Source organism: Canis lupus, chromosome 2, assembly GCF_003254725.2.
Source record: "Canis lupus dingo isolate Sandy chromosome 2, ASM325472v2, whole genome shotgun sequence".
Classification (NCBI taxonomy): Eukaryota; Metazoa; Chordata; class Mammalia; order Carnivora; family Canidae; genus Canis; species Canis lupus.
In genome coordinates, this window is record NC_064244.1 from 23906407 (window position 1) to 23934201 (window position 27795).

General features: G+C 44.3%; 1 protein-coding gene and 1 long non-coding RNA gene across 5 annotated transcripts in view; one reads left to right on the forward strand and one right to left on the reverse strand.

The window, feature by feature from the left end:
• Window positions 1-27795, reverse strand: part of CELF2 (CUGBP Elav-like family member 2) — an 815728-nt gene that overhangs the window by 351636 nt on the left and 436297 nt on the right. The window lies entirely within an intron of this gene.
• On the forward strand, window positions 20664-21625 carry LOC125753610 (uncharacterized). The gene is made up of 2 exons (XR_007405793.1): window positions 20664-20779; window positions 21349-21625. It is a non-coding gene; the product is annotated as an uncharacterized LOC125753610 (long non-coding RNA).

A 27795-nucleotide genomic window follows, 5' to 3' on the forward strand; every position in this document is an offset into this window, starting at 1 on the left:
CAGGGCCCGGAATCCACCTGTGGCTACCGGCAGGTTTCTGCAGGTGTTTGCCCGTGGGAGGCTGTCAAGAGTTGGCCCAAATCAGGGCAATGCTCCTGACAGAAGAAAATTAACCAGCAGGAACTTTCTAGGTGCCGGAATATCTTTCTGGGACACAGATATGTAGGTGGAATCTGCACTTAAAAATAACTCAGTGATGGGAACAGCAGAGAAGACTACGGCTGAGCAGTGCAGATAGAGGAACAGTTACCTGGAAGATGCGCAGTGAATGATGAGGCCTGACATACAGGATGGGGCCCAGAGAGGGCCCCAGGGTTGTAAACGAGAAGCATTTTGAGTTCCCTCAAGGGAAGATAGGGGAAATCTCAAACGTTCAGATCATAAAAGGCAGGAGGGAATGTGACAGTCAATGGAAATGGATATGCAACTGTGGTTGGAACTGCAAGGTTAGCCATCATGCTGATGATCACCAATTCTCGTAGCCACAGGTGCTCTGCAATCTCCAAAGCCCTGCCGGGGGCACCGTGTCATCTGACCAATCAGGAACCTGACACTAGAAAGTGGAACCAGGTCCTGAGCCCAGAAAAGGAGATAAAAGTCAAAGGGAACTAAATTAAAGGTGATTTCAAGTTCTCCTCCCTGAAACTAAAGACGTGAGAAGGGTGCAGGGTAAAACAGCTCCAAGCAAGAAGACTCACCAAGCCTGACGTGAGCTAAGACACTAAGTTCACTTCACAAAGATAAATGCAGATACAAACTGAGTCTGCAGCACAGCCCGTGATGCTCAGAAGAGTCAGAAGACCCATGTCCCGGACTGGGCTCAGTGACTTACCAGCTGTGTCACCCGGACGGCAATACCCAAGCCCACTCTTTTTTATCTGCAAAACAACAGTGAAAGGGCCTGCTTCCCATGATCTGTGCAAAATGTACATTTGGTATTGTTGAGTGTTTAGGAGGCCTGCGAAAATGTCACTTTATTTATTTATTTTTTTATAATAAATTTATTTTTATTGGTGTCCGATTTACCAACATACAGAATAACACCCAGTGCTCATCCCATCAAGTGCCCCTCTCAGTGCCCATCACCCAGTCACCCCCCGCCCTCCTCCCCTTCCACCACCCCTAGTTCGTTTCCTAGAGTTAGGAGTCTTTATGTTCTGTCTCCCTTTCTGATATTTCCTACCCATTTCTTCTCCCTTCCCTTCTATTCCCTTTCACTATTATTTATATTCCCCCAAATGGATGAGACCATATAATGTTTGTCCTTCTCCGATTGACTTATCTCACTCAGCTTAATACCCTCCAGTTCCATCCATGTTGAAGCAAATGGTGGGTATTTGTCGTTTCTAATGGCTGAGGAATATTCCATTGTATACATAAACCACAGCTTCTTTATCCATTCATCTTTCGATGGACACCGAGGCTCCTTCCACAGTTTGGCTATTGTGGACATTGCTGCTATAAACATCGGGGTGCAGGTGTCCCGGCGTTCCATTGCATCTGTATCTTTGGGATAAATCCCCAGCAGTGCAATTGCTGAAAATGTCACTTTAAAATGATAATCAGATTGGTCTTTGTCAATCACTTACAAACATTTCTCAGGATAACAGAGTCACATCTAAGATCTCTATCGTCTAAGATCTCTCATCTAAGATGTTGTTCCCATCCTACAACTAAGGAACACTGGAACCGAATGGTCAATTTGTGGACCCGGCTTTAGAAATTAAGGCCTTCCAGTTTCTGACCTCTGGATCTTTTCATTGGGGAAAATAAACCATTTAAATAAAAAGTACCCCAAGTCACACAGGGAGAAGAGAGGAGAGCGTCTACTTAGTGCTCCATGTTTTACTACTCGTGAGCACTAGAAACTGCTGGCTTTCTTTTCTACCCTCCACCCACTGTTAATTGCAACAAGTGGCCAACCCTCATTTTCAGATAAAGATCTGAACGGTGTGTTGCCAATATGGGAAGATATATTTTTGAGGCGGAAACTGAAGAATTACTCTGTGCTTTGCCTTTGTGGTAAAAACCGAAGCTCAACTCTACATTGTAAACTGAAAATTAATTTCAGTCTCGGTCCATGAGAATTTGACCAGGCGGGACCAAGGTTTCTTTAAGATGGTCTACTCAACTTACGTACACCATAGTTGAGAGATGGGACCAGGGAAAAGAGAAATACAGCAGGCAGTTCTTCTCCTTTCACTAATAGTAAATTGCTGTATATAATCCCATAGCCAGCGGGCATAGCTTAATGCACTAAGCTTCAGGTTTGCTATGCGTAGGCTGTTTAAAACCTTAAGTTCAAATCTCAGAAGGGTCTGTATGACTCCTCATCTCCTTGAGTTTGATCAATTATATTTCATAGATTTTTATTATGTGAGAGACTCCAATAAGGCTTTATAACCCAAATCCGGTTTATCTTATGGAGACTCTAAATACCTTGTACTTTTTATTTATCTAAATATTGAGTTTCAGGCTTTACTGTCTCTTAACACCTTCCCAGCACTTAGGGAGGAAATTGTGTGAAAACTTTTAATTGGGATGAGAATCCTTCGGTGGAATTGTGAGCTACATAATTTATATATATAGGCTTCCAGTATTGGTGAAAGGATGGATGTAGGAGACCCAGTCCATGAGGCAAAGACGAATCCAATGTAGTATGTGATAGTAACTGCCATTTATTGAATGGCCACCATGTGCTTGGCACTTGATGTGAATTATCTCATTCAATCCTCATGGCTCCTCTGTGAGGTAGATATTTTTATACCCAGTTTACAGAGACTTCCAACAGCTCTGTCCAAAGCCATAGGAGCCGAAAAAGGAGAATAGGATTTAAACACAGGTGTAGCTAATCCTACGTCCACGACGTTCCATTTACGGACACTGCCCTACAATCGCTGCACGTCTAAATAGAAGGTAATAACAACAATGTATATGGAAGGCACCAAGAATGCAGTTGTCCAGTGAAAGCCCAAACCAGAAAGGCAGTGGGACCCAGGGACTCAAGAAGGGAACCTGGGTCAATCTGCCATAAATTTTCTATCAAGATTGTCTTTAAAGAGCCGGTGACTGATCTTCCCACTCAAGCCATGCCTCATCCACATGGTGAGTGGGCAGGCTTATGGGCATGGTCTCTAGAAGAGCCCAGTGTGGGTGGGTGCCAGGGTGTAATGCCCTTTCAAAATGTCACAGGCGAAAGTTCTTAGACTCAGTGGAATGTGGACTCTGCTGAGATGGCGTGGTATGGAGACCTGGGGCCCCCAGAAGTCATACCCCATCTGGGAGCATATTGTTATCTTTTGCTTTGTCTAGTCATCTCCCTAGGTTCCTGTATTCCTTGCTACTAAAGAAACTCTCCATCCTCCGTTCATAGCCTTCCATCACATGACCATCCTGTTGTGACTGAATCTGGAGTGAAGCCACAGGCAAAATCAACTGTGTTCCATGTTAAGGGTGATTCAATGGGTGCCACTAGTTTTTACCTGTAGTCAGAAACAAAAACAGGGCAAAATGAGGGGTGGGTGGGAGTGGAAATAATCACATCAATTGGAGACATGTTAGATCGGAATTGCTTGAGGATCATCCAGGGGAGATGTATGGTAGAAAACTGGATATAGAGTCTCAAGTAAATGGGAAGTTCAGAAGTGGAGACCTAAGCAGGGAATCGTGGATATTCAGGAGATACGTTGAACCACAGAGGATAAGCTCGCCCAAGGAGAGAATATATAGAAAGAAGATTAGTGGGTTAAAGCAGAACCCTGGGAAATACAAAGGAGAGAAAGAGACAGAGAGACAGAGAGACAGACAGAAAGAGAGGAGAATTAGGAGAACAGCCAGAGAAATCAGAGAATCAGGAGAGAACGGTGATGGGGAATATGGTTTAAAGGGCAGCATTTCTCAGAGGATATTCCTAGTTTTATCTAAGATAAGCTTTACAGATTAAAGTAAAAATGCCCTGCTAATTTGTAGCATGAATCTTTAAAGAGGATTATATAGAGAGAGCCTTCTGAAACTATCTGACCACAGAACTCTTCATTTTACATAAAACCTATTCACATGTCTCATAACCAAGTTTCCTCAGAACACATTTTGGGAAAACCTAGAGTCCGTTTCCCTAAATAAGAAACTGTTTTTTTTGTTGTTGTTGTTGGTTTTTAAAGATTTTATTTATTTATTCATGAGAGACACAGAGAGAGGCAGAGATATAGGCAGAGGGAGAAGCAGGCTCCCTGTGGGGAGCCTGATGCGGGACTTGATCCAAGGACCCCAGGATCACGCCTTGAGCCAAAGGCAGACGCTCAACCACTGAGCCACCCAGGGGCTCCCCTAAACAAGAAATCGTGATCTCAGTACACAGAGAGAGCCAATATATAAGTATTCAATAGGGGGTCCATTTTGACAATTAGTAAGTCATTGATTACCTTTACCAGAGCAGTTTTAGTGGAGCACGAAGGACAGAGGCAAGGCAGTAGAGGACCGAGTAATAGGAAGGTAGGATGTGAAAACAGTGCAGATTCATTTCTCTTTCAAGAGACCTGGGTTTGGAAGGCCACACACACAGGCTAGGAACCAGAGGGGAGGTAGCTCCAATAGGACATTTCAGGATGGAAGAGCTCTGTGCAAATTTATAGGGTGGAGGAAAAACCAGAGATAGAGAGGAGCCAAAAATATGTGGGTGGGTTGAGAGAGTGGGTTGAAGGGGTAGGTGCGGGGACAAGGCACCGGAGACGCAGATAGGAACCAGATGGATGAGGGATTACGGAGTGTGCACATGCAAATAAAGTAGCCAGCCACGAGAATACAGAGAAAGAGGAGCTCAGGGCTGATGGAAAGGACTGGGCAGGTCTCCTCACAAGAGGTGGCCCTTGGCCCGGGCCTGGAATGAGCAGGAGAGAAGCAGAGAAGATAGGCATGCCAGAAATGCAAGCCATTCCAAAGGGACAGGAGCCAGAAGACAAGGTGTGGAGGTGCTCGAGAACAGAGTGTGCCCAAGGAAGGACGTCTGGGATTGGAATCCCAGGCCTCTTCATTCTTAGCTAGTTCCCTTTGCATCCGATGTCACTGATTCCATGGAATAGGATGTCTGATTGACTCCAGGATCCTTCACAGTGACACGCTCATCCATCTGTTGATTTGTACTTTGGGGCCCTATTTTATTATCTGCTTCCCCATACCTAAAGTTGCACAACCCAACTTTTCTACTGAAAGGAAAAGGAGGGTAAAGAAACACGCAGTCTCCTCTTGGTGGACTGAAGAGTATCAACAAACAAACCTGGCCAAAACAACCCAAAATCTTGGGAGTAAAAAAATTACATATCCAATCTGGAACTTAGAGTTCAGGCAAGAGATTTATGCAAGACCAGAACCTGGAAAGAGAGGTGTATAATAGATCTATACGAGACGGCATTTTCTACCTTCCTGGAACTACATCTTTTTCTAGACAGGAAGATGGGAGTTGGTTTTTGATGATCACTGTTTACCACTTACAGGGATGAAATAATCAGTATTTTTGGTAATCGTTTTTAAAAACAATTATTTTAAAAGGTTTTCTTGCCTGGGCAATTCAAAGCAAGGACTCCGTAAGTTATCTCTTGCTTTTGGAGGAAGTGTGAGTACGGGGGCTCGGGCGTATTCAGGAGACATTTCTCCGAAACATGTTTGCTCTGCACAGACTGCAGAAGCAGAAGCTTCTCAACTGTTTTCCTCTAGAACATTTCCACTCTCTAGCTAACGTCATGTTAAAAAATAATAACAGAAATGGAAATTATTCCGTTCTAAAGATGTCATTCTAATCAGAAGGCTGTCCCATTCAGTTCCTTGATGAGGCCTCTTTGTTAGTCCACGCAGCAGCTGGTGGAGGTTGCTCTCCACCCCAAACAAATATTTAAGCAACAATTATTAAGTGGCAAATTGGTAACCTCAGACACCAGCATCACCAACAGCCTGTTGAAAACAGGACCATTAGACGTACATATCTTTAATTGCCACAGACCATTGAGCTTTGCTGAGGACAAATATCTCCACTCCTGTGGGGAGGCTTATATAAACAGACCTCAAGTAGCTGCCCGTTACTTCAGATGTGTAGGGGATGCATCTGTATTCGATATGTATTCCGAGGCAAGGAACTATGGAGACCATTCCTTCCTTTTTGTGTAATGGGTTAGTGAATACATGAATGTGCCTATAAGTGTGTATGTGTGTGCACGTGTGTAAGGGACAGAGAGGGAGACATGGAGCCCATGCGATATTGAATGTGTTTCTGTATGTGCAGCAAAATAGGAATGTTTGTAGTTTGCTTATTATTATGTAAACCAAGGGGACAGACTGGTTGATCCACAGGCAATTATTTGCTCTACTTAATGGCTAAGTCTCCATTTCGCTTAAGAAAACGCACCTTCAAATCCTGGAAGCCCCCGTGAGTCACAGTCCTTAGAGACACCTCATTGTTTCTGCTTCCCCATTGTTTCTGCCCACCCTCGCCTGCAACTTGGTGGAATTCAATCCACGCCTTTTGGGGTTTGCGCAAATCCCGCATTTTGAAACAGTCCCTGGATACTTTTGTTAGAATCATACTCCCAACCTCAGCTGTTCTTCCTCCCAGAAGAAAATCAAAGTCTTTGTTAATCCCATTTCTGTATTATTAGAGTCAGTTAAAAGTATTCTCATTCCTAACAAGAAAAAAAAAAAAAGGTCTTTCAGAACTTAGAGTCATTTCCTTATTATTCATTTTAACTCCAATCATTAGAAGTGTATCTCTTTATCACAAAAAAGAAATTTTATCAGTAATCATAATGGTCGGACCTTCAGTGTGGATTCTTTACCAAGAGAATATTGCACTTTAGGAAACTGTCCCACTCTGATGACCGAAAGTCTTTTACTACTAGTATCTTAAGCAAAATGCGCTGATATGGTGTCATTTTTGTTACACATTATTTTCAGCCTAAAAGAACAGAGTGAAGAATGATACAATCAGAACACAATGCACAGGCAGCAGCAAGTTATCTAAAAGAATCCTGCCCCCACCCCGCACACCCCCACCTCCTACAAACAGCATAAAGTATACAGTACTCCTTGAGTTTTGGAATCCGTAACTCCTCATTTCTCCATTTCGACATCAGAAGAGACACAAAGCAAACTATTTACATAGTTTAAAATACAGCATGATATATGTATAGATGTATATTTAACTTTGGGAACATCGCTAGGTGGCAGCTGGTATTCTAAACATCATTATGCATTCCACCCCGTGCAATGGAATACAGATTATTTATAAAATGAAAAATTAGGTGCTCCACATTTAAAGGCCAAGATTTTTTTTTCTAGGTCAAAAGAATGAAAGTTTTAGCGATCTTTAAAAAAAAAAAAAAAAGATGCACTGCCAGTTCTTGCTTATTAAGCAGCAATGATTAAGTTGGTGCTCTCCCCAGTACCTCCCGCTCCGCCCTCCCTGAGGCTGACGGCTCTGAGAGAAGACGGAGGCCAAGGCGGTTCATTTTGCTCCTCTTACCACCTCTGAATATCAGTCTGGAGGGACAGAGAGGCTGAACCCATAGGCTTAAGGCAAAATTTTCAGATCATGGTGGATTTTAATGACCGATGCTCTCTACTTTCTTTTTTTTTTTTTTCTTTTTTTCTTTTTTTTTAAGATTTTCTTTCTTTATCTGAGACAGAGAAGGAGAGCATGCATGAACAGTGTGGAGGGGCAGAGGCAGAGGGAGAAGCAGACTCCTCGCTGAGCAGGGAGCCTAACCAACCATGGGACTCGACCTCAGGACCCCGCGATGATGACCTGAGCCGAAGGCAGACACTTAACTGACTGAGCCACCCAGGCGCCTCTGCTCTCTACTTTCTAAGGACTAAAGATAATGAAGCACTTTTCTTTTTCTTTTATTTTCTCTTCTTGACTTTAATAGCCAATATCATCACGCCATGTCCCCTGCAAAGCACAATTTTTAGATTTTCCTGAGATGCTTTGCCTATTGGTCTATGTGGAAGCACACCCACCTTCCAGAACATTCCAACTACATGAGGCATAACTGACCAAGGACCACAGCTGTTGTGTTCTGAATCCACCAGCACGCTGCCTCTGGGTCACGCTTCCCAAGAGCTGCTCCCAGCCACTGATTGGGCACAGAAGGGATAGTAAGACAAGCCTGTTCCTGGAAGACCCAGGATAGCTCTCACTCAAGGACCCCCAAGCCTTGTGGAATCTTCGTCGGATTTGGGTTTGGTAACTTCTACCCAGCCTTCCTCTCCCTCAGGCTCAGTCCCTGGATACTTTTGATGCAGTATTATGGGGCTATGCCCACCTCCACTGAAGTTCACTCAGATTCCATTTGCCCTTCCCTTTTTGTCAGCCAGACAGTGATGAGGGAGAAGGATGTGTCTTCCTTCCATGGCACTGCAGTCTGGCCACTCTCCCAGCCTCTTCCAGATCCTTCTCCATTTTCTCTCACAGACACTTCTAATAAAATCCTTTCATGGGTATTTCCTTCTTGGTGGCACCTCCTTCTCAAAGTACCCAAACTCGAACAGACTAAAATTCTATGTGCAATCAGGTGTAGGAAAGAATGAATCAACAATCAATGAAATCAGCATCACAGAGTGTGTGTGTGTGTGTGTGTGTGTGTGTGTGTGTGTACTTGGGAATTTCCTGGCCACAAATGGCCAGCTCAGAACAGCTGCTCTGGTTCACCCCAAACAATACCCATCAGATGGCTGGAGGAATTTCTTTTTCTTTCTGATCTGCCAATGGTGATGACTTTCTTCTATTCCTTTAGCCCCAAATGATACAGAACTTGCTGGTACCTGGGATCTGGGGTGGGTTCTGAGGCAGTCCGTGCAGTGATACAGGGCTACAGGGGCTGATGGCAACTCATGATGCCTTGCAGCTATCCTGGTCCTGACTCTGGCCACCTGGTCCTGTCTACCGATTTCCTTAATTCCCTATTCCCAGACATGCTTCCCATCCTCAATGGAGAAGACCTGCTCAGCATCAAGTACTTTGGGATTTCTCCTGAAAAGTAAGTGAATGGATGTCTCAAAAAACACCTCCATCAGCTGTTAGTTCTTTGTAAATCTGAAGAAGGAAAGGAAAGGGAAGGGTTGTGGGCATAGTAGGAAGCCTATGGGAGTAGAGCTACAGTGATGGTGGCTGAAATATCTAAGTAGGCTTGTCCACAGCTGGCCCTTGATAAGAAAGATGAGAATTATGAAAAAGAAGACCAGGAGTATCCCAGTGGTTTATGCCACGTAAACCACATAAATACGGGGAGTACGTGCAGTTCTCCCCGAACTGTGCTTTGTCATGACCCAGCCATGGAAGGAAGACACATCCTTCTCCCTCATCACTGTCTGGCTGACAAAAAGGGAAGGGCAAATGGAATCTGAGTGAACTTCAGTGGAGGTGGGCATAGCCCCATAATACTGCATGGTGGATAACTACCCAGTGTGCCAAAGAAACTCAATGTGTCCAAAACAGAACTTCCATCTCCTTCCTCTCTGTCCCTCTATCTGGCAACCCTGTTTGGTTGGTGGTGATTTGTATCACCGTAAATCCCAAGGGTTTCCCTTAGGAACCCAGTATTAGGATCCGCAGTATTATTAGAACTATCTTTGGGTGAATTATGAGTTAGAGAGACATTTGCTACGATTGCTTATTGCAGTTCTTCTGTGGCAAAAAACATTTTGAGTTTTCAAACAACAGATACTAAATAAACTAGAATATGATCCATTCATAAGTTGGGTAGTAGCTGTGCTAATGATGTGGAATACATCCTCACTTAGAAAATGATTATTATCATTAATCAGTTAGAGCTATTCATTCATAATCTGATATATTTGGAGCTCAGCTTGATCTCTTTTAAGTCTTTTAACTTCTGCGTTTAGCAGCTAGTTACTTGACAACATTTGTTTCTATGAGTAATGTTGCTTTGTGCTCCTAAACTCCAATTAAAAACTGGTAGAGATCTGATGTATCAGCAAATAAAATTTGAAGGAGACTTTAAATATTAATCGGATGCAATGATTCTCAGGATGTGGCCTCAGGATCAGTAGTATCAGCATGACCTGGGCATCATTAGAAATGCAAATTATCAGCCCCACTCCACACCTCCTAAATCAGAATCTCAGGGGGTGGGGCCCAGAGTTGCATTTTAACAAGCTCCCCAGTTGATTCTGATCCATACTCAAGTTTGGGAACCACTGGCCTCATGAATCTACCATCTTTAGGCTAGGATTATATAAATCATGGGTCGTGTAAATGGTTTTAAGTGTGCTATAGGTAATAATCCCTGTAGAAAGCATGAAAATAGCTCCAAGAATGAATCTTACCTTTCATTTTATTAAGATTTTATTTATTTGAGAGAGAAAGCATGAGCAGGGGGAGGAGCAGAGGGAGAGGGACAAGTAGATTCTGCACTCAGTGTGGAGCCCAGGGTTGGGCTCCATCTCACAACCCTGGGATCATGACCTGAGCCGAAATGAAGAGTCAGATGCTCAATGGACTGAACCACCCAGGCGCCCTGTCTTGACTTTTAAAAGAGTTTTCAAGCCAGCTGGGGCATCTCAGACACATGAAATTATAACAGAAAGCTAATAGGACAATAAATCATTAAATTTGTGTAAAATCGAACTGTAACTACAGGATATTCAAGAGAGGAGACTATATTATTATAATATAGCCCAATATTATATTATTGGGCTATATCTCTTTGGATATGATTCAACATTTGCCTCACAAATATATAATTAATTTTGATGGCAAGATATTCTTCTAGTAAATGAGGAAAAAAGAGGCTAAAGCCTTTTTTTCTGGACCCCAAGAATTGGGTTAGGGTTAAATTTCATCTTGTCTCTAAATGCACTTTGTTTTCATCTTCAAAGACAGTGACTCCGCAGCCTTTCTGAGCAAATCATGGCAGTATTTTACCACTGTGAGAGCTGAGAGAGGTTTTCATGCCCAGCTGAGAGCTTTTCTTATTGACCAGAAAAAAAGCTCTTCATAGCTAATTCATAATTGCCACTGTGAGACAGTGGGATGTGAAAGCATTCTGTAAAGTTTAAAAGTTATGCACAAGTTAGATATGTGCTACCGTCATTATTACTATTGTTTGATTTAAACAGTAGCACTGCTTCTGCATGAGAGGGCTTAATGATGTTGTTGACTCTAAAATGATGACATGAGAAGGGAAGGTTCACGTGCGGTTTAAAATTAAAAAAAAAAAAACACAACCTATTTCCTCATTCCTTCTGTAGATGTGTCTGAAAACGTACAACCGACAAAAGCCCCAGGCTTTCTGTTGCTCTCAAGATATTTTTTTTAAGTTGCTGCAATGACATAAAATCAAATCCCTTTGAAAGGTGGATGGTCTCAGATATAATTCTATAAACCTGATCCTAAAACTAAAAAAGGGAATAATTTGCTCACTTTTGGTGGTCATTAATTCTTTGAAGTTACAAAAGTACTTATTTAGGAAATTACCTTTTCCAGGGCACTAAATGACATCTTAAAAGTCTGAAAGTGTTAAATCACCTTCCAAGAGTGGTCAGTTTACTCCTTAATCACTGATCACATCCATCTAAATAGCTTCAATTTCCTTAGTGCTAGATTCTGATAAACATAAAGCACCTTTATAGGCATTATCAAATCATCCTTTCCCATAAAGTTAGGGTGGGGGAAAGGGAGCCCCTGAAAATGATTTTAGAGCTTCCCCAGTAAAGGAATACCATGGCTTTCAGAGATTTTAACTATAGATTTGTCCAGTAGTTGCGAAATAATATCCAAATGTTGTGCTTTCTTTTTTATTGGTCATGCTCTGTGATACCAAGGAAGACATCTAGTCTAATATCTTCTTGATTCCAATTTATCCTTTCAGGCTGAACGGGAGCATATAATATTAGAATTTAAGTTTTGGCTAGGAGTGAAGCTTTCTGAAGTTTTTTCAATAACTGTGAATATGGTGGGAACTCAACAGCCTTGTTCATGAGGAATCTAAATCAAACTTTAGATTTGATTTTTGCCTTTAGGCATTTCCGGGCTAGAGTGGAAATGGCTGAAGACTCATTGCTGCCTTTGCACTGAAATCAACACAGTCAAATGACAAGTTCAGGAGGGGACCCCTTCCTTTACCTAAATGGACACATTTACCTATTTATGTGACTTGCACTCTGACTTAAGTTTGCTACCCTTACCTACAAGTCATAAATTAAGTCTAGTTCATGGGCTACCTCATTATTTTCCAATAAACCCAGGGACTAAAAAGAGCTTCCTTCAAAGTAGAAATTCATTATGACAAACATATGGGGGGGTGGTGGTGGTCAGGGACCTGTCATTAGATGTGAACACACACAGGACTATGGAGGGATTTCAATCCGTCAGGCAAAGGTAACCCAGTATGTTCTTATCCCATTTTTCACCTAAGTCTCTCTAGGTTTTAGCTTCATGGGTTGCTTGTGTCCATGCTTCTGAGAAATTTTTAGGGAAGGCTCTAACCCTCGATGCTGAGGAGTGTGAAAGACCCCATTAAGTAGCCAAGGTTAAAGACGGCAACCTTAAGTGTGTAATAGAAGAGCAATAATTTTTCAGTGTTGACTAAAAAGAATTTATTTAGAGAGAAGATTAATCCATTTGACTTACCAAGATGGTATTCAACATTAAAACATGACACTTGGAATGCAGGAAACCAAAGGCCATGCAACAGAGCAGAATCTACCTCAGCACTAGCCCACAGTTTGGATGACCTTAGGAGATCTTTTAAGAAATATTAAATTTTTCTCCTACTTTTTTCCTATCATCTCACCTCTTCCCTCTATTTCCTCACTAGAGTTGTTGAGAGACTTCTTGTTATACTATATTTTCTCTGTTACTTCAAGCACAAAAACCTCTTATGGTAGAATGATGGTCTTATCCTAGAACAAGTGGGGGTTCCAAGGGCTCTTCGAGGTCTGTGGGTTGCTGTAGAAAAAGCCAAAGGAGACAGGGCAGGGCTCCCGGACTAGCACTTGGAGCCCCATTTCATTTCTTCTGAAATCTCCACCAGGTGCTCCCGTGGGACTTGTGGGTTAGAAGTGGGAGAGAAGATACAGCCTTTTCTAACTTTAGATTTGATTTTTGCCTTTCATCTATACTTGGATTAGGAAAAAAAAAAAATCAGAGGAAGAAACAAAGAGAAAAAAGTATACCCAGGAAGACAATAAAGATTAACTTAAAAATTAAATAATGTGGAAAAAACTTCAAATGTCTTTTCATTTTTTTAAAACTAAATCTTCAGTGCCACTGGCACTACTGTTTAATTAGTCAAATGAAGAAATTTACCTGGATGAGAATGTCACGCACTCCTTCTTCAACATGGTAATATTTCACAATATACTTTTGGTTTTTCTCTTCAGGAAGTCAATATCCCAAACTATAAATACACAGTTTAATCTTCTGCCAATAAAATGAGGTCAGCTTTCCTTTGGGTCTCCTTTAGAACTTGAGATCATTATCCCCTACTCCAAATCCCCTCACCTACTTAAAGACCTTACCTCTTCTCTCTTTTTTTTTAGGGAAAAGAACAGAAGCCTTTTAATTCCCAATTAACTCTTTGGCCTTCCTTAGGCCTCAAAAAAAAAAAAAAAGTCTTGTAAAAGGATCATATTGGAATTCAAAGTCCATCGAGCAGCTGGAGGCTGTGCTAAAGAAATAGGTAGAGATATCAGAGCAATGAAAGAGATTGCCATCGTTGTTATGTTCTCTTTAATCCCATTAGCCAAAGAGAATGCTGTACTTTGAGAAATTTAGGAGCAGCGAGTTGTCTGGCTAGAGGCACAACTAGTTACAATACCTCCCTCTAAAATGTGCCTAGCGTATTTAAATCTATAAAGCTAATGCCCAATTAAGAAGAAAAAGGAGGCAGATTCTCATACCTATTAGGTTCGCTGTAAAAAATAAGAATGACCTAACTCTGCCTTGAGCAGAACAACCAGCCAGATGTAACATGGAGTCTCTGCTACCCTGCTCTGGTAGGAAATGGGATGTTGTGTCAAATCAAATACTGTTTAATAGACTATTATCAAAAATACTAGGTATGCATTACCAATCTGCTAGATATGGAATACAGTAAAATACTTCACACTAAAAAAACATGGAACATATTTTAGTCTTTCTCTGATGATTCAAGACATTTCAGAACATTCCACTGCCTCTAGGTCACCAAGACGAACCTCAATTTTCACTATGCCCAGTGAAGCATGGTTATATCAATTAATAGAGGTTTCCATTTGACAGAATGTTCTAACAACTAGCTTTAACAGTATATTGTCTCTACTGGGTGGGTACTAGACACAACATGAATACCAATTAGTTGGATTTTTTGCACAGGAAGGCAGTCCATTGGTTCAGCACCTATGTGAGTACTGGCTTTGTGTGCTTTGAATAGCCAAGATTTGGGGGAAAAAAAAGTCTCTGCCATTAACAATGGGTAGGGATGAGGAGAGAAGTACAAGTTGCTTCAATTCCTCCCCCGTTATCCTTATAGCACACGTAACAGAAAGCTTTCCAGTTGTAAAATCTCAGGCTTCTAAGGGCCCCTGGGTGGCTCAGTGGTTGAGCGTCTGCCTTTGGCTCAGGTTGTGATCCCGGGGTCCTAGGATCGAGTCCCATATTGGGCTCCCCGCAGGGAGCCTGCTTCTCCCTCTGTGTCTCTGCCTCTCTCTCATGAATAAATAAAATCTTTAAAATAAAATAAAATAAAATCTTAAGCTTCTAGAGCTCCAGTGTCCTCAAGGAAGAGTGCATCATGGGCTGGAAGGTCTGGTAGGAAGTTTACTCTCTGGCCATAAAATCCAAACTGCAGTTCAAAGCCATCGTGAATGGTGGGAGAGTTTCAGAGCCTGAAGCAGGAATCCTGACAGCTTCATGTGTATGCTGATAACCACTGTGCTGGAATAAAAGTATGCTGGTGCTAATCTTTTTTTCAGTCTGGGTCACACAAGGTGACAGCTACTGGTGCTAATTGAAAAGGAAAACGATAATTCAATGCTATAACACTTTTCACCTGCTTCATGCTTTTTCATCCAGAAGACTAAAAATACACTGGGTTTTTTTTGTTGTTGTTTTTTCTTACAAAGGAAAGTCAGGTAAATTCCCCTAGTATGGGTCATTCATTCCCTGTCTTTGAAAAGTCCAGACAATACTTATGTGATGACAGCGCCTTCTGCAGATGGGCCAGGAAGACCTGAGGAAGAAAAATGTAATATTCAATCTTCAAACTGCTCTGGATAGCACAGGCTGGAGATTCAAAAACGTTCTTGCAAACCCATGTCGGTCAAAGCGCCCAATAGGAGCCTTATCAGCCTCTCTTGTAAAATGCATGTAACAATGTTCTTTTTAAACTTTTTTTTTTTTTTTTCTGAGCAGAACTCAAAGTGTTTTAAATGCTCAGTAAATATTTATGGATGATAATCACGGTCTCCCATCTCCCATTAAGAGTACAATGCCTCAAAGAAACTATGATGGGCCATAATGAAAATGTACCTCTGTTGATGACTGATATGCAGAAGGTCATAATTGTAAAGTGCCACAAAAAGACATTTGGCTTAGTCTGTTCTGGCTGCTGTAACAAAACTACTTGAGACCAGGTGGCGTAAACAACAAATGTTTATTTCTCCTGGTTCTGGAGACAGAAAGTCTGAGATTAAGGTGCCCACAGGTTCAGGACCCTCTTCCTGGTTTGCAGACGGCCGCCTTCTTGCTCAATCTTCACATGGCTGAGAGGCATGATCTCTCTTATATCTCCTCTGCTAAGGACACCAATCCTGTTCGTGGGGGCTTTACTCTCATGATGTAATTACCTCCAAAAGTCCCCAACGCCTAATACCATCCCACTGGGAAATAGGACTTCAACATACGAATTTGGGCCGGACACAGACATGCAGCCCATGGCAGTATTAAACTGGTTCTGGAACTTCTTTGGATTGCAAAAATGAGTTGGCCTAGTCTGTGACATGCCAACCGAGCACAGTACATGCATACACAGTGGTGATTCGTGGCCCTTTTCTCTGTGTGTTTTCTAACATATCGGGAAGGCAGAGCCATGAGAACACACTTCAGAATGGAGGGCAGGGCAGCCAGCTTTCCCAACCAGAGGGCTTCAATCACAGCTTTGCCAGGACGCTCTGTGTTCCATGCACGTACCCTGCGGAACCTCAGGCTGGGGCAAAATATCTCGGGCAGATGGCTGGGTTTCTCACTTCCGTCTCCCTGGCTCCGCAGTTTGTTCTATCTTCCCCTTTTAAAATGTGGTTCATTCTAGAGACAGATGAATTGGTACACATAGTACTTCTGAGGATAGATCCACGGGAAGTCAGCCGCGAAGCTTGGGAGAAGCGCTATCTCTGGGAAGAAGCCAAGCACAGATTTCAGTGGAACACCTCCCTCAAGCTCGAACAAGTTTTTCTTTCTTCATTGAAACCTGTTCATTTCCCTCCATACACCCCACTCTCTAGACAGATGGACAGACAAAGAGACAGATACACACTTATTTTGGTCTAAACATTTCTTTGACGGAGTTTAGCGTTCAGTCAAGCTCGGTTACCTACTGCTCAAGAATCATTCACGTGCAATCTGTCGACCTCACCCCAGTCGGGGAGCACTTCATAAACATTCCCCAAGTCCCAACACTCCTCAGGGAGAGACCACAGAAACAGCACCACTCACAGTACTGCTCAGAACGATCTCCTCCCGAACAACGGGAAGCATTTCTAACGGCATCTCATGTAACGTCACCATGGCCTGACGCAAAGATGTAGTAGACTGTGTGGTCCCAATGAGGGAAATAGGGACACGAAGGAAATCTCGGTCAGTCTGAGAGTAAAGGACTTGTGGGTCTGCTCTGGCCTTCAGACTGGTTCCTATCCACCAGCTAGCAGCTCTTTTGAAGACTCATAATGCTGAGACCGGTGGAAAGATGGAGAGCTCTATTAGCGATGGGTCATTTTACTAGGAGGCAGGGAGAACAGAAGTTGTCATGTAAAGTCTTCTCACTGACCTTAACCTGTCTGCTTTATTTCTAGGAAGAGAGAGAGAGAGAGAGAGAGAGAGAGAGAGAGAGAGAGAGAGAGAAGGAGGGAGGAAGGGAGGATCTACTCAACAGTCCACCAGGCAAACTCTGGAACAGCTGTTTAAAGCAGAACCTGGTTAATTCCAGTGCTTTCCTTTGGCCTTAACTCACACTGTCTCACAGGTGAATCAATTCATCCTTTTACATTCAAACAAAAGGCGTTCTGGGATAATCTTTCAGAGAGGGAATGACTCCCTCAGGATGCATACACACAAAAAGAACGCTAATTCTATCATAGCGCTAATGTACCATGACTGGTAATATACTGCTCTCAATAAATTAACCAGTACCTTCGGTCATAGCTAAATGCATTAAATCAGTTTGAGTGAATTGGTGGGAAAACTGGTTTTACAGGATAAAGAGATAATGAATTATCACAGGTGGGAAAGTCGGGAGCTCCAGAGTGCCGCAGCAAAGAAAGGACTTGGGAGGGAAGATGGCGGCTGCTTTGACATAGTTTGAGGGTTGTCCTGTGGAAGATTCTACGTATGTTCCCGAGTGCCCGGAACACAGAGCTGGGACCGGCCAGTGATGATACAGGGAGGCAGAGTTTGGTATATTATAAAAGGATCTAAGATGTAAGGGGCACCTATTAGGCATGAGTCACTTTGGGGGGTGGTTTTACAAATGGCGGCTCAGAGAACTGCCTGCCCCCCAAGCTGTACAGTAGATATTACTTAACACCACGGTATTGGGCACCTGGGTGGCTCAGTCGGTTAAGCTTCTGCCTTTGGCTCAGGTCATGATCCCAGGGTCCTGGTGTGGAGCCCCATGTAGGCCTCCCTGCTCAGTAAGGAGTCTGCTCCCCCCCTCCCCACCCCCCACCTCGGGCTCACTCTTTCTCTGTCAAACAAATAAATACAATCTTAAAAAAATAATAATAATAACACCGTGGTAGAGAAGTTAGCACCTGAGGATCAGAGAAGTTGAGACACTTGCTTGAGGTCAAAGTGCTTATAAGAGGCAGAGATAGGATTCGATCCAAGTCTAGGCCACTCCCAAGATGATGCCCATTCAACGGCTGCCTCCCCCAGGAAAATGCTGCTGAAAAGGGTCAGGAACATGCAAGTGAACACGGCCCTGGGAACAGCTTCCATTCGTGACAGGAAAGCAGTTTCTCTAAACAGAATCTTAAAACCCTAAAACTTTGATTACGGGCTTCTCTGGAAGAAATAGAGTGGAGAGACCGTAAGCTTTCATTCGTCTTTCCTTCACTTCTTATTAAGGGCAGTTTTGTGGCAGCAATAAAGTAAAATAACTCAGTATCGATGTTCGGTAAGCTCCCCATCCAACACAGAGGAAAAAGGGAAGAAGGATGTTGCTATAAAAATATCCGTAAACTGATCCATCCACGTAAGACCACTTTAAAAGCCAGGGCAGATGGATTCTCAGTTGCCCTTTCCTTCCCATTTCTGTCTAACAAGTGCAATCTTTCCTAACGTCTGTCTGAACCATTCCAAATGACGCCTTGATTTGCAGTGATGGGCCTAGGAGGAAGCCCCGAGCTCTGCTAAGCGTTTCACGGCTCGTCCTCCTTTGCCTCTCTGAGCTTCGGATTCCTTGTGAGTAGCATGAAGGGACCCCTGTGGTCTCTTTCTCCTCCGCCTACACAAACACCAGCACATCCCTATGACAACATCCCCTCATCTTGGCTTATGACTGAAATTACTGTGTGTGAGCACAGTAGGTGGCTAAGAATATCGCACAATGGATGACAGCAGGGAGCCAGAGGACTCGGCCTGAAATCTCAGCCCCCACCCCATGGCTGGCTGTGAGACCTGGCAAAGCATTTACCCTCCCTCTTCCTTTGAGCCCGAGTGAGTTTCCACATCCGTGAAATGGGGCTATGGACAGCACCGGCATCACGTGGTTGTCTGACCATTCAATGAGTGAATGAGTGTGCGCTGTCACTACTATTACACAGTGGCAGTGGCCTCTGGGTCCCAGGCTCATCCGTGGGGCTTTGAGAAAACCTCATGTAAAGGCTCTACTCTAGACTGGTGGGAGCAGCAGATTTGGGGGTGGAGTCTAGGAAGCTGCCAAGTCCTGATGCACAGAAGAGGCAAGAGCGTGCGGCCCTCAAGGCTTGCCTTGCTCAGTATGGTCGAGTGAGAGGCACCCACGCTTTACACCCAGGCAGCCTTGGGTTCGAACACTGGCTTGGCCATTTCTCAGCCACGTAGCCCTGGAGCTGGTCACTGATTTCCTGTGAGTCACAGTTTTCTCATCTGTAAAATGGAGATGGTACCACCTTTCGGAGATTGTGGCGTTGAGGTTGAAAGAGAGATCTGTGAAAGCTGCAGCAGGCAATCAACTGATGATGCTTTTAAAAATCTATACTTCTCTTTACACAGATTGCTCAAACAGAAGGAAAGAACAGAAATGGGAGAAGTGCTGGCTACTTGGGGCCTGTGGAAGGCAGTTAATCTTCTAAGAACTATGAATTATCACTTGTCTTTTTTTTTAGATAACAGATACACCTGTATATTACCTTTTTCCCCTTCTGAACAAAACAAATTTATGTATTCCTCGCTACCTATTGTTTTTTTTTTTTTTCTTTTTACTTAACAATATATCTTGGGGATTTTCCCAAATCAGTACATACAGAAGATCCTCATTTTTATTCTACAGAAACATGGTATTCTGCTGAAGTGAGGTCTCATAATTTAATCGGTCTCTCATCGAAGAGCAGTGTGGTGGTTTTCTAGCATTTTCTTGTACAAACAATGCAGAAATGAAGAACTCTTAGATAAATCTTTTCACACAAATACATCTGTAGGATAAATTCCTAGTGAAGTCGTTGGATCAGAAGGTTTGTACATCTGTCATCTTGTTAGAAATCACTGACTCACCCTCTACAGACTTTGCACCAATCTGTACCCCCTTCAGCAACGAGAGGGGGCCTGTTTCTCACACTCCCATCAACACACTCTCCTGTCAAACGTTCTCATCTGTGCCGATCCAAAGGTCAAAAGGTAATCTCTTATAGTCGAATTTGCCTTTCGAGTACACTTGGGCCTATTTTAGTATGTTTTAGGACATTCCGAATACTCTTTTCTGGACAATGATTATTCCTATCCTTTGCCTATTTCTCTGTTGATTCGTTGGGCTTTGTCATTTTGATTTATAGCAGCTCTTTACATATTTGAGTTGGCAGGCCTTGGTCTGTGATATGAATTGCAAATATTTTTTTCTAGCTTGTCATTTATTTTTTGACTTTGCCTATTGCTATTCACCCCCAGTCCCGTATTTGTTACGTTGCCATGCAGTTTTTGTTGTTGTTGTTGCTTTTTAGGGAGTTAAATTTATCTACTATTTCTCTTATGGATTTTAGGGTTTGTATCGAGGTTTCAAAAAAGGCTTCCCCACTGTGATGTTATCAGAGAATTCTCTCATGGTTTCCTCTGATACATGTATTGTTTTGCATTCTGCACTGAAATCTTTGATCCATTTGAAATGCATGCTGGTGGAAGGTACATATATAATATTTTTTTAATTGACTGAATTCTATTACTTGTATTTAAAGAAGAACTATTTTTTAAAAATATTTTATTTATGTATTCGTGAGAGACCCAGAGAAAGGGGCAGAGACACAGGCAGAGGGAGAAGCAGGCTCCATGCAGGGAGCCCGACGTGGGACTCGATCCCAGAACCCCGGATCACGCCTGGAGCTGAAGGTAGAATCTCAACCACTGAGCCACCCCGGTGTCCCTAGAGAAGAATAATTTATAAGAAATTATATGTATGGTAAGAAAAAAAAAAAGCAGCCTTGAAGATTTCAAGCAAAGAGAAAATGAACAGTTAATTTTTCGTGTTAGGTAACTCCAACAGCTGACTTTCTTTCCGTTTTCCTGGTGTGAAAGCGCATTTGATATTCTTCTTTTCAACAGTTGTCACTCATTTACTAAAAATATTAATCTTCACAGTGAATCAAATTAAAAGTTACAGATGGTAACAGTGAGTGAAAATTTCTGAAGATGGCATCATTGCCCCCTTTCAAATGATCCTTTCTTTCGTGTGGGCAATCCTATCTCCTTTATCTCCAATGCTTTAAATGCCTCAGTGCAATAACAATATAATCATAAAAGCTAATTAGTAAAGATTTTGTGTCTTGTTAATGATGCACAATTGATTATGGCTTGAGGACAGAATGAGACTAACCATTCATCCGTGAGGAGCATTGCATTTTATCTTCCTACAATATGTAGGTGATGGCATTTTTATTACTGTTTTTTCTATTATGTAGACATCGGAACCAACTCGCCAGTCTGCTTTTCTCTAGCATCATCTTTTACTACCACCAAACCTGAGCCCCTTAAAATGTACAGATCATTCTGGACGCCTGATTACAGGAAGAACGAGGAAAACTAATTACACATGGACCAAATGGTGAACGACAATCCAGGCATCACTACCCCACTCTATCTTTGCTTGATTTTTTTAAACTATGCTTCTTCCCATAGAGCCATAGGCCATAATTATGTTACACAAGTGCCTGAATAAAAATCACTTTAAAGTAGCCACTTAAGTAGCTGTAATCTTTTTTTCTGGACCATCTCAGAGTCACTAATTCTTTATTAATAAATAGATGTAACTAGACACGGATAGAGATAAATGTTAAAATATTTATGTAGAGAAAGGGACACTATAATAGAGACTCTGGGACTCCCCAGCAACTGTCACTCCCCCAGGGTTTATGATCCACCACGATTCTCCCCAGAGTCCAATGCCTGTCTTCCTTCTTCCCTGTCTTCCTTCTCTGTGAAAGGTTTTCTTCTCCACCTGAAGAGTCTCCAACTCCAAAGCTCTGTGCAACTGTCGCTGCTCTCCTTGGGGGTATGCTGCAGCATGCAGCTTTTCTTTTTTCTTTTTTAAAGATTTTATTTATTTATTCATAAGAGACAGAGAGAGGCAGAGACACAGGTAGAGGGAGGAGTGGGCTCCCTGCAGGGAGCGCGATGTGGGACTTGATCCTGGGACCCTGGAATCACACCCTGAGCCGAAGGTAGATGCTCAACCACGGAGCCACCCAGGTACCCCAGTACCCAGCTTTCCAAACGGATCAGAGTTTGGCTCTCGGCTGAGCTGGTGTGGCTCGCACAACCATGATGAGGAAAGTACATAAGAGGCGTGGAATTTCCACACGTAGAGATTAAGAGTTTGTTATGACATGGATCTTCCCTCAGAATGTACAACTAAGACAGTAATTCTAGCATAGTGATATCCTGTTACTATTACCTGACATTTGAAAATGGCCAAAGATATCCTCCTTGGATGCCTGCAGGGAAGCTCTGGGGCCTTCACTCTCATGACTGAGGGCAGCCCCCCATTCCCTGCCTGTCCCCGAGGCATTGCTCTGGCTTGATGCCATCCTGTTTCAGTTTGTCCTCCACTCCCTTTCCTCACCCCAGATGTTGGCGCTGAAGCTGCCCCATGGGTGGTGGGCCAGCTTCAGAAGCTCAACGTATGGAAGACTTAGAGACAATCTCTCATTGGAAGAAGCATTTGGCTCTTTGGAGAAGAGACCTAGACATCTCTTGGTGGAGAATGCCTTTCCTCTCTTGTGTCCATCTGTTTGCTCCACCATGGCTTTATCGTATCTGGGCTGCTGGGCCAAAACAGGAAGAGGCAGCATTGCAGGGGGCGGGTGTGTGTGTGGGGGACCAGAGTGTGATTTCTTTTCTTTCTTTTTTTTTTTTTAATTCATGAGAAACAGAGACAGAGAGAGAGGCAGAGACACAGGCAGAGGGAGAAGCAGGCTCCCTGTGGGGACCCCAATGCGAGACTCAATCCCAGGACCTCGGGATCATGACCTGAACCAAAGGCAGACGCTTAACCATTGAGCCACCCAGGTGCCCCCAGGATGTCATGTCAATGGAAAAGTGTGAGCCGCCTTCCTTCCTCTTTGTCCAAGAGTAAACGAGCTGGCTTTAGAGGGGAGATGCTTCCTCAAGACACTTGAGGAAGACAATGTTTCCTCAACTAGCATTGAGGAAAGACTCCAATTTTCACTCTCTAAACTAGTGTCTTTGTTGGAGTGAAACAACCTGGAGCCATGCCTACCCACCAGTCACCCTTCCACTAGCTGGTGGCCTTTCAATGAGCAGAAACTCACCAAAATCAGGGCTTAAATACTTGGAACCACCAAAGCAGAAGGAAGTGCTGAAGATGAGTTCCTGGGAGGCTTGAAGAATATGTCCTGATGGCTCTGGGAAGTGACTTTGATAGACACACACAGAATACAGAGGGTCACACCCATGGGACACGAGCCATGTTCCCTTGTTACCGCAAGGCTATCTCCAGAGAATTCCTGCTGCCATGTACCATCCCACAGAGTTCAAGCCTGACTGTTCTGAAACTTGACTCACAAGGGTGTGTCTCATGGAAATTCTACTTTGGTTTGGTGCATGACCTGCCTTCGTAGCAGCCATTTAACAGAAGATATCTTCATACGTGATGGCTGCTGCTGTTCTGTGTCCTATACTTTAACTGAACTTTTCTGTTTTATACTTGTGGCCTGAGGCAACTTCATCACGAAAGTTGCAGTTTGATATGCTAAAAATGATAAATAAGTAAATGGTGTTCCGTTTCCAAAAGAGGGTGGCAGCGGTGGGAAATCGAAGAAATAGTCACAGTTCCCACCTCCCTAATGCAATCCTTGTTCTTCCTCCACCCTTCCCTGAAAAGGGCAGTTCCTGGGAACGGAGGGGAAGAGCATGCCCCCTCTCCCCACCCCCAGAATAAAATCAACAGGCTATTAAAGACCATACCCATCTACCCCTGTGGTTGCTATATTTACAAGAATATGGCACACTTCCTTTGCCCTTTGTCCAGACCTCCATCTGAAGCCCTGACTGGTTGAAGCCTTTTGCCCTCCTGGCTCAGAACCAGTGTTTGCTAGGGCCACAGACAGAAGCAGAGGGTTCTAAAGAGCTGTGAAGCATGTACTCTCAATTGCAACATCCTTCCTCTGCATTCCCTCTGGGTAATTTTGTCTGGCTCTCCAGCAACCCAAGGCTATGGAACACTCTCAGAAATACCCTAAAGATCATGGTCCTTCCCCACTCAAGCTTCCTGCTCTGTTCAAGAGCACATAGCGAAGGGAGAGGCACATGGGACCTGCAAACCTGTTAGGATGCACAAGAAAGGCCAGCTCCCCACCCAAACCTCCTCCAGGGGATAAACTTGAATGAAGGAGATCAGCCTGATGAGGGATGGCTCCTTGTCCCCACAATCATCCGAAAAGACCCCTCAGGCAACCCAGGATCTGCAAGGGCACAAATAGTCCACATATGAGTGAAACCATATAATGTTTGTCCTTCTCCGATTGACTTACTTCACGCAGCATCATACCCTCCAGTTCCATCCACGTCGAAGCAAATGGTGGGTATTTGTCCTTTCTGAGGGCTGAGTAATATTCCCTAGTGTATATATACCACCTCTTCTTTATCCATTCATCTGTTGAAGGACATTGAGGCTCTTTCCACAGCTTGGCTATTGTGGACATCGCCGCTAGGCACACTGGGGTATAAGTGAGGCCCATCCCCAGTTTAATTGAGAGAAGTGAGCATCACAGTGGTAGTGGGCCAGGATCCTGGATCCAGACCAACCCTAATCCCTTCTGAGCATTAGCCCCTGTGAATCAGTAACTGATATCTGTAATTTCTACTGCATATCCTGTGTGCCTTCATGTTGAGTCAGATGAAGACTGGGACCAAAGAGAAGCTTCTTCTGGCTCATCTGAGCTGGTGAGGCCCAGAGCATTGCACAGTTAATTTGTGTTAGATGGCTTCATGCAAGGTCTGCAGCCTTATCCTAAGGGGTGGCCAAAGAAGAATAAGGAGAGGCTAGCGCTCTGCACAGGGAATCTCCCTAGTTGGAGAGGATGCCTCACTGTACCCTCAGTTTTGTGCCACCTTTCAGCATCTCATGGAGAAGGTAGTTGGCTAAAAAAAATGGGAGGGGCTGGTGTTCTCTGCAAAATATTACGTTTATAGGGGGTTTAGGGGGTAAAGGTTTAGGAGTAATGGTAATGGTTGAGGAGTAATGATTCTGTAACCAGGCTGGATTGTCCCACAGGGGTGTCCTTGAAACTACCCTTTGATATGTGTTGGCTTTATGGCACTTCAGTCAATGATGTAGGACAAGTATGTACCAACCAAGGGAAGCACAGACCTAAGTTCTACTTCTGCCCTGAACACAGGCCTGTCCCCCTAACCATGGAGAACTAATCGAGGTACGAGGGCTCAGTAGTATTGTAAGGATGGTTGCTGGCCCACTCAGTGGCTTGACCAACGGCCTGAGGCAGCCCACAAATGGATGAATGAACCATTTCCCTGAAACACTGGGGAGCATTGGGAAGTCAGTGGACCAGATCATCAAAGTGCTGGAATGGACCTAGACCAAAGGGCTGTTTGTATCACACATAGAAACGTGCTGTGAGAAGTGGGAGGCAGGTCAATGTTCAGAGGACCCTCAGAGAAGGAACCGCATTGCCATGGCTAGTTAGAGTTGGATAACAAAATCCAATGCCTTACTAGTCTAAAGTACTGTTCTCATGGCAAAGGATAAGGATTGCACGTGTGGAGACCTTTCCAAGGTTGCATGGATACTAATGTTCTTACCTAGGTACTGGCCGGGGTGAAACTGGATGTGGCCTTGGGATGTGTTGGGAGGGGACAATTTCAGCCTCCAGTGTTTGCGTGGGCTCAGAAGTAGAGACGCTGACACCATGGCAGACGCCCAGCCTAGGGCCATCATCCCATTGAGAGACAAGTCCTATGGGGTGGCTCTCTACCACGGGACCCTGCGGGTCCCTCTGGGGCTCTCCCTTTGCAGTCTTCTTATGGGGCTGGAACAGAGGATGGAGGGAAGGAGATCCAGAGCTGTGGGGATGGCTGAGCGGAAGGGCTGGTACAGCAGATGAAGGTTTCTTCCACAGGGAACTCAGGGAACTCTGACACTGGCAGTAATGGCCACACCCAGGATTGCAGAGTCCTGACTCAGAAGCAACTGATATTGTCAACTTCTGAATTCTGCTCTTCTTAATGCCTGAAGCAAACCAGACACACTAAAGTAGGAAGAACCGGGAACAGCAGCCAAGCTTATTTGTCTGATAAATATTTATGGAGCAGCTACTCGATGTCAGGTCCCATTCTAGGCCCTGGGGATATGGTAGTGAACAGGAGACACACACACACACAAATCCCTGCCTCAGTGGCACTAACTAGACTAGTGGGAAGAGACAGACCAAGAAATAAATAAACCAGTAAATACACAGTACGCCCAGGGGTGGTCAATGCTGTGGAATAACGATTGCTAACTCTCACAGAGAACCTCTCTTGGTCAGTGTTCTAAGTCCTTTACATCTGTGAACCTACTCCGCCCTCAACCCTGTTTTACCTCCATTTGATGGATGAGAAAACTGAAGCCTCAAGAGGTTGACGGAACCACCCAAGGTCATGCAGGCTGGGGCAGGGTTGGGCTGGGAGTGGAGATTTTGAATAGGGACATCCTGGGAAGCCTCATAGGGAAGGTGGCAGCTGAGCAAAAGCCCACCCAGAGGTGAGGATGGGAGACTATCCCAGGGAAGATCATTCAGTTGCAAACCCTCCAGGCCTGAGGGCGAGGAATAAGGCCGGAGGCCTGTGGCTTTCCATCCGGTGAATCTGAGGGGAGGTGGGGCATGGCCTGCTTTTCCTATTCAAGTTCTTATTGCTGGGCTGGGAATACATGAAGGATTTCGGGGGCAGAGGCCAGGAAACCAGTCAGAGGTTGTTGACCTCCAACAACCCAACAACAGCCCCTGAGGTCAGGAGGCAGGAGGGGGCAGCAGGCCTGAGGCCCCACCGGGCTTGTTCTGAGGTCTGTGTGGACGTGCCCCTGGGCTGTGCACTGTCCACACCGATCCACCAACTTGCAGAGCAGGGTCGGGATACTGTGGACACCAGAGAAAATATGAGTTTTCATTCTTGGCTGCCTCGTGCTCCCCCAAATATTACCGACTGACATTCTTGTCGACTTGGCTACAAGCCAGTCTCGCTTACCCCACCTCACTGTCCCCCGGGGCCCTGATTCCTCCAACTTCCTTCAGCTGGTCCTTCTGCGGGGATACCCTTGACCTCCACACCGCAGCCCTCATGTCTCTAACTCGCACGAGCGCCTCTACGATTCCCTATTTCCTCTCCTGCAGCCCCCACCGGTCCCCAGGGTGGGATTTATAGTTGCACCTCAATCCTCCTTTGTTTTTCCCTTTTTTTCCCAAAGACTTCAATCCCTAAAAATTATTCTGAGACGTCTGCTCTTTCCGTTCCGGCTGCCATGCCCACATCCCTCCTGCTTCCCTCCCTCTGGATGATTTTCATAGTCTCCCAACTGGTTGCTCTTCTCACAGACCCAGCCCTCACTACGGACACTTGGGAGCTCAACCTGGCCAACGATGAGCTGTGACCCTTGCTTCAAAACCCTCAGCTGCTGCTCGCTGCCTGGTGTCTAGGCACACGTGCCCCAGCGGGCAGTCAACAACCCCCAAATACTTCACAATCTGTCTCCGGTGTCATTATCCCCTGTGTAACCTCTGCACACCTACTCCTGTGCAGCATGGGGCTTGTGAGTCTTCTGCACGTTCCTGCCACGGGTTCTTGGAGTCCCTCCCTGTCGTCTACCAGCTTTCTCTGATACCCTCCTCATGAGG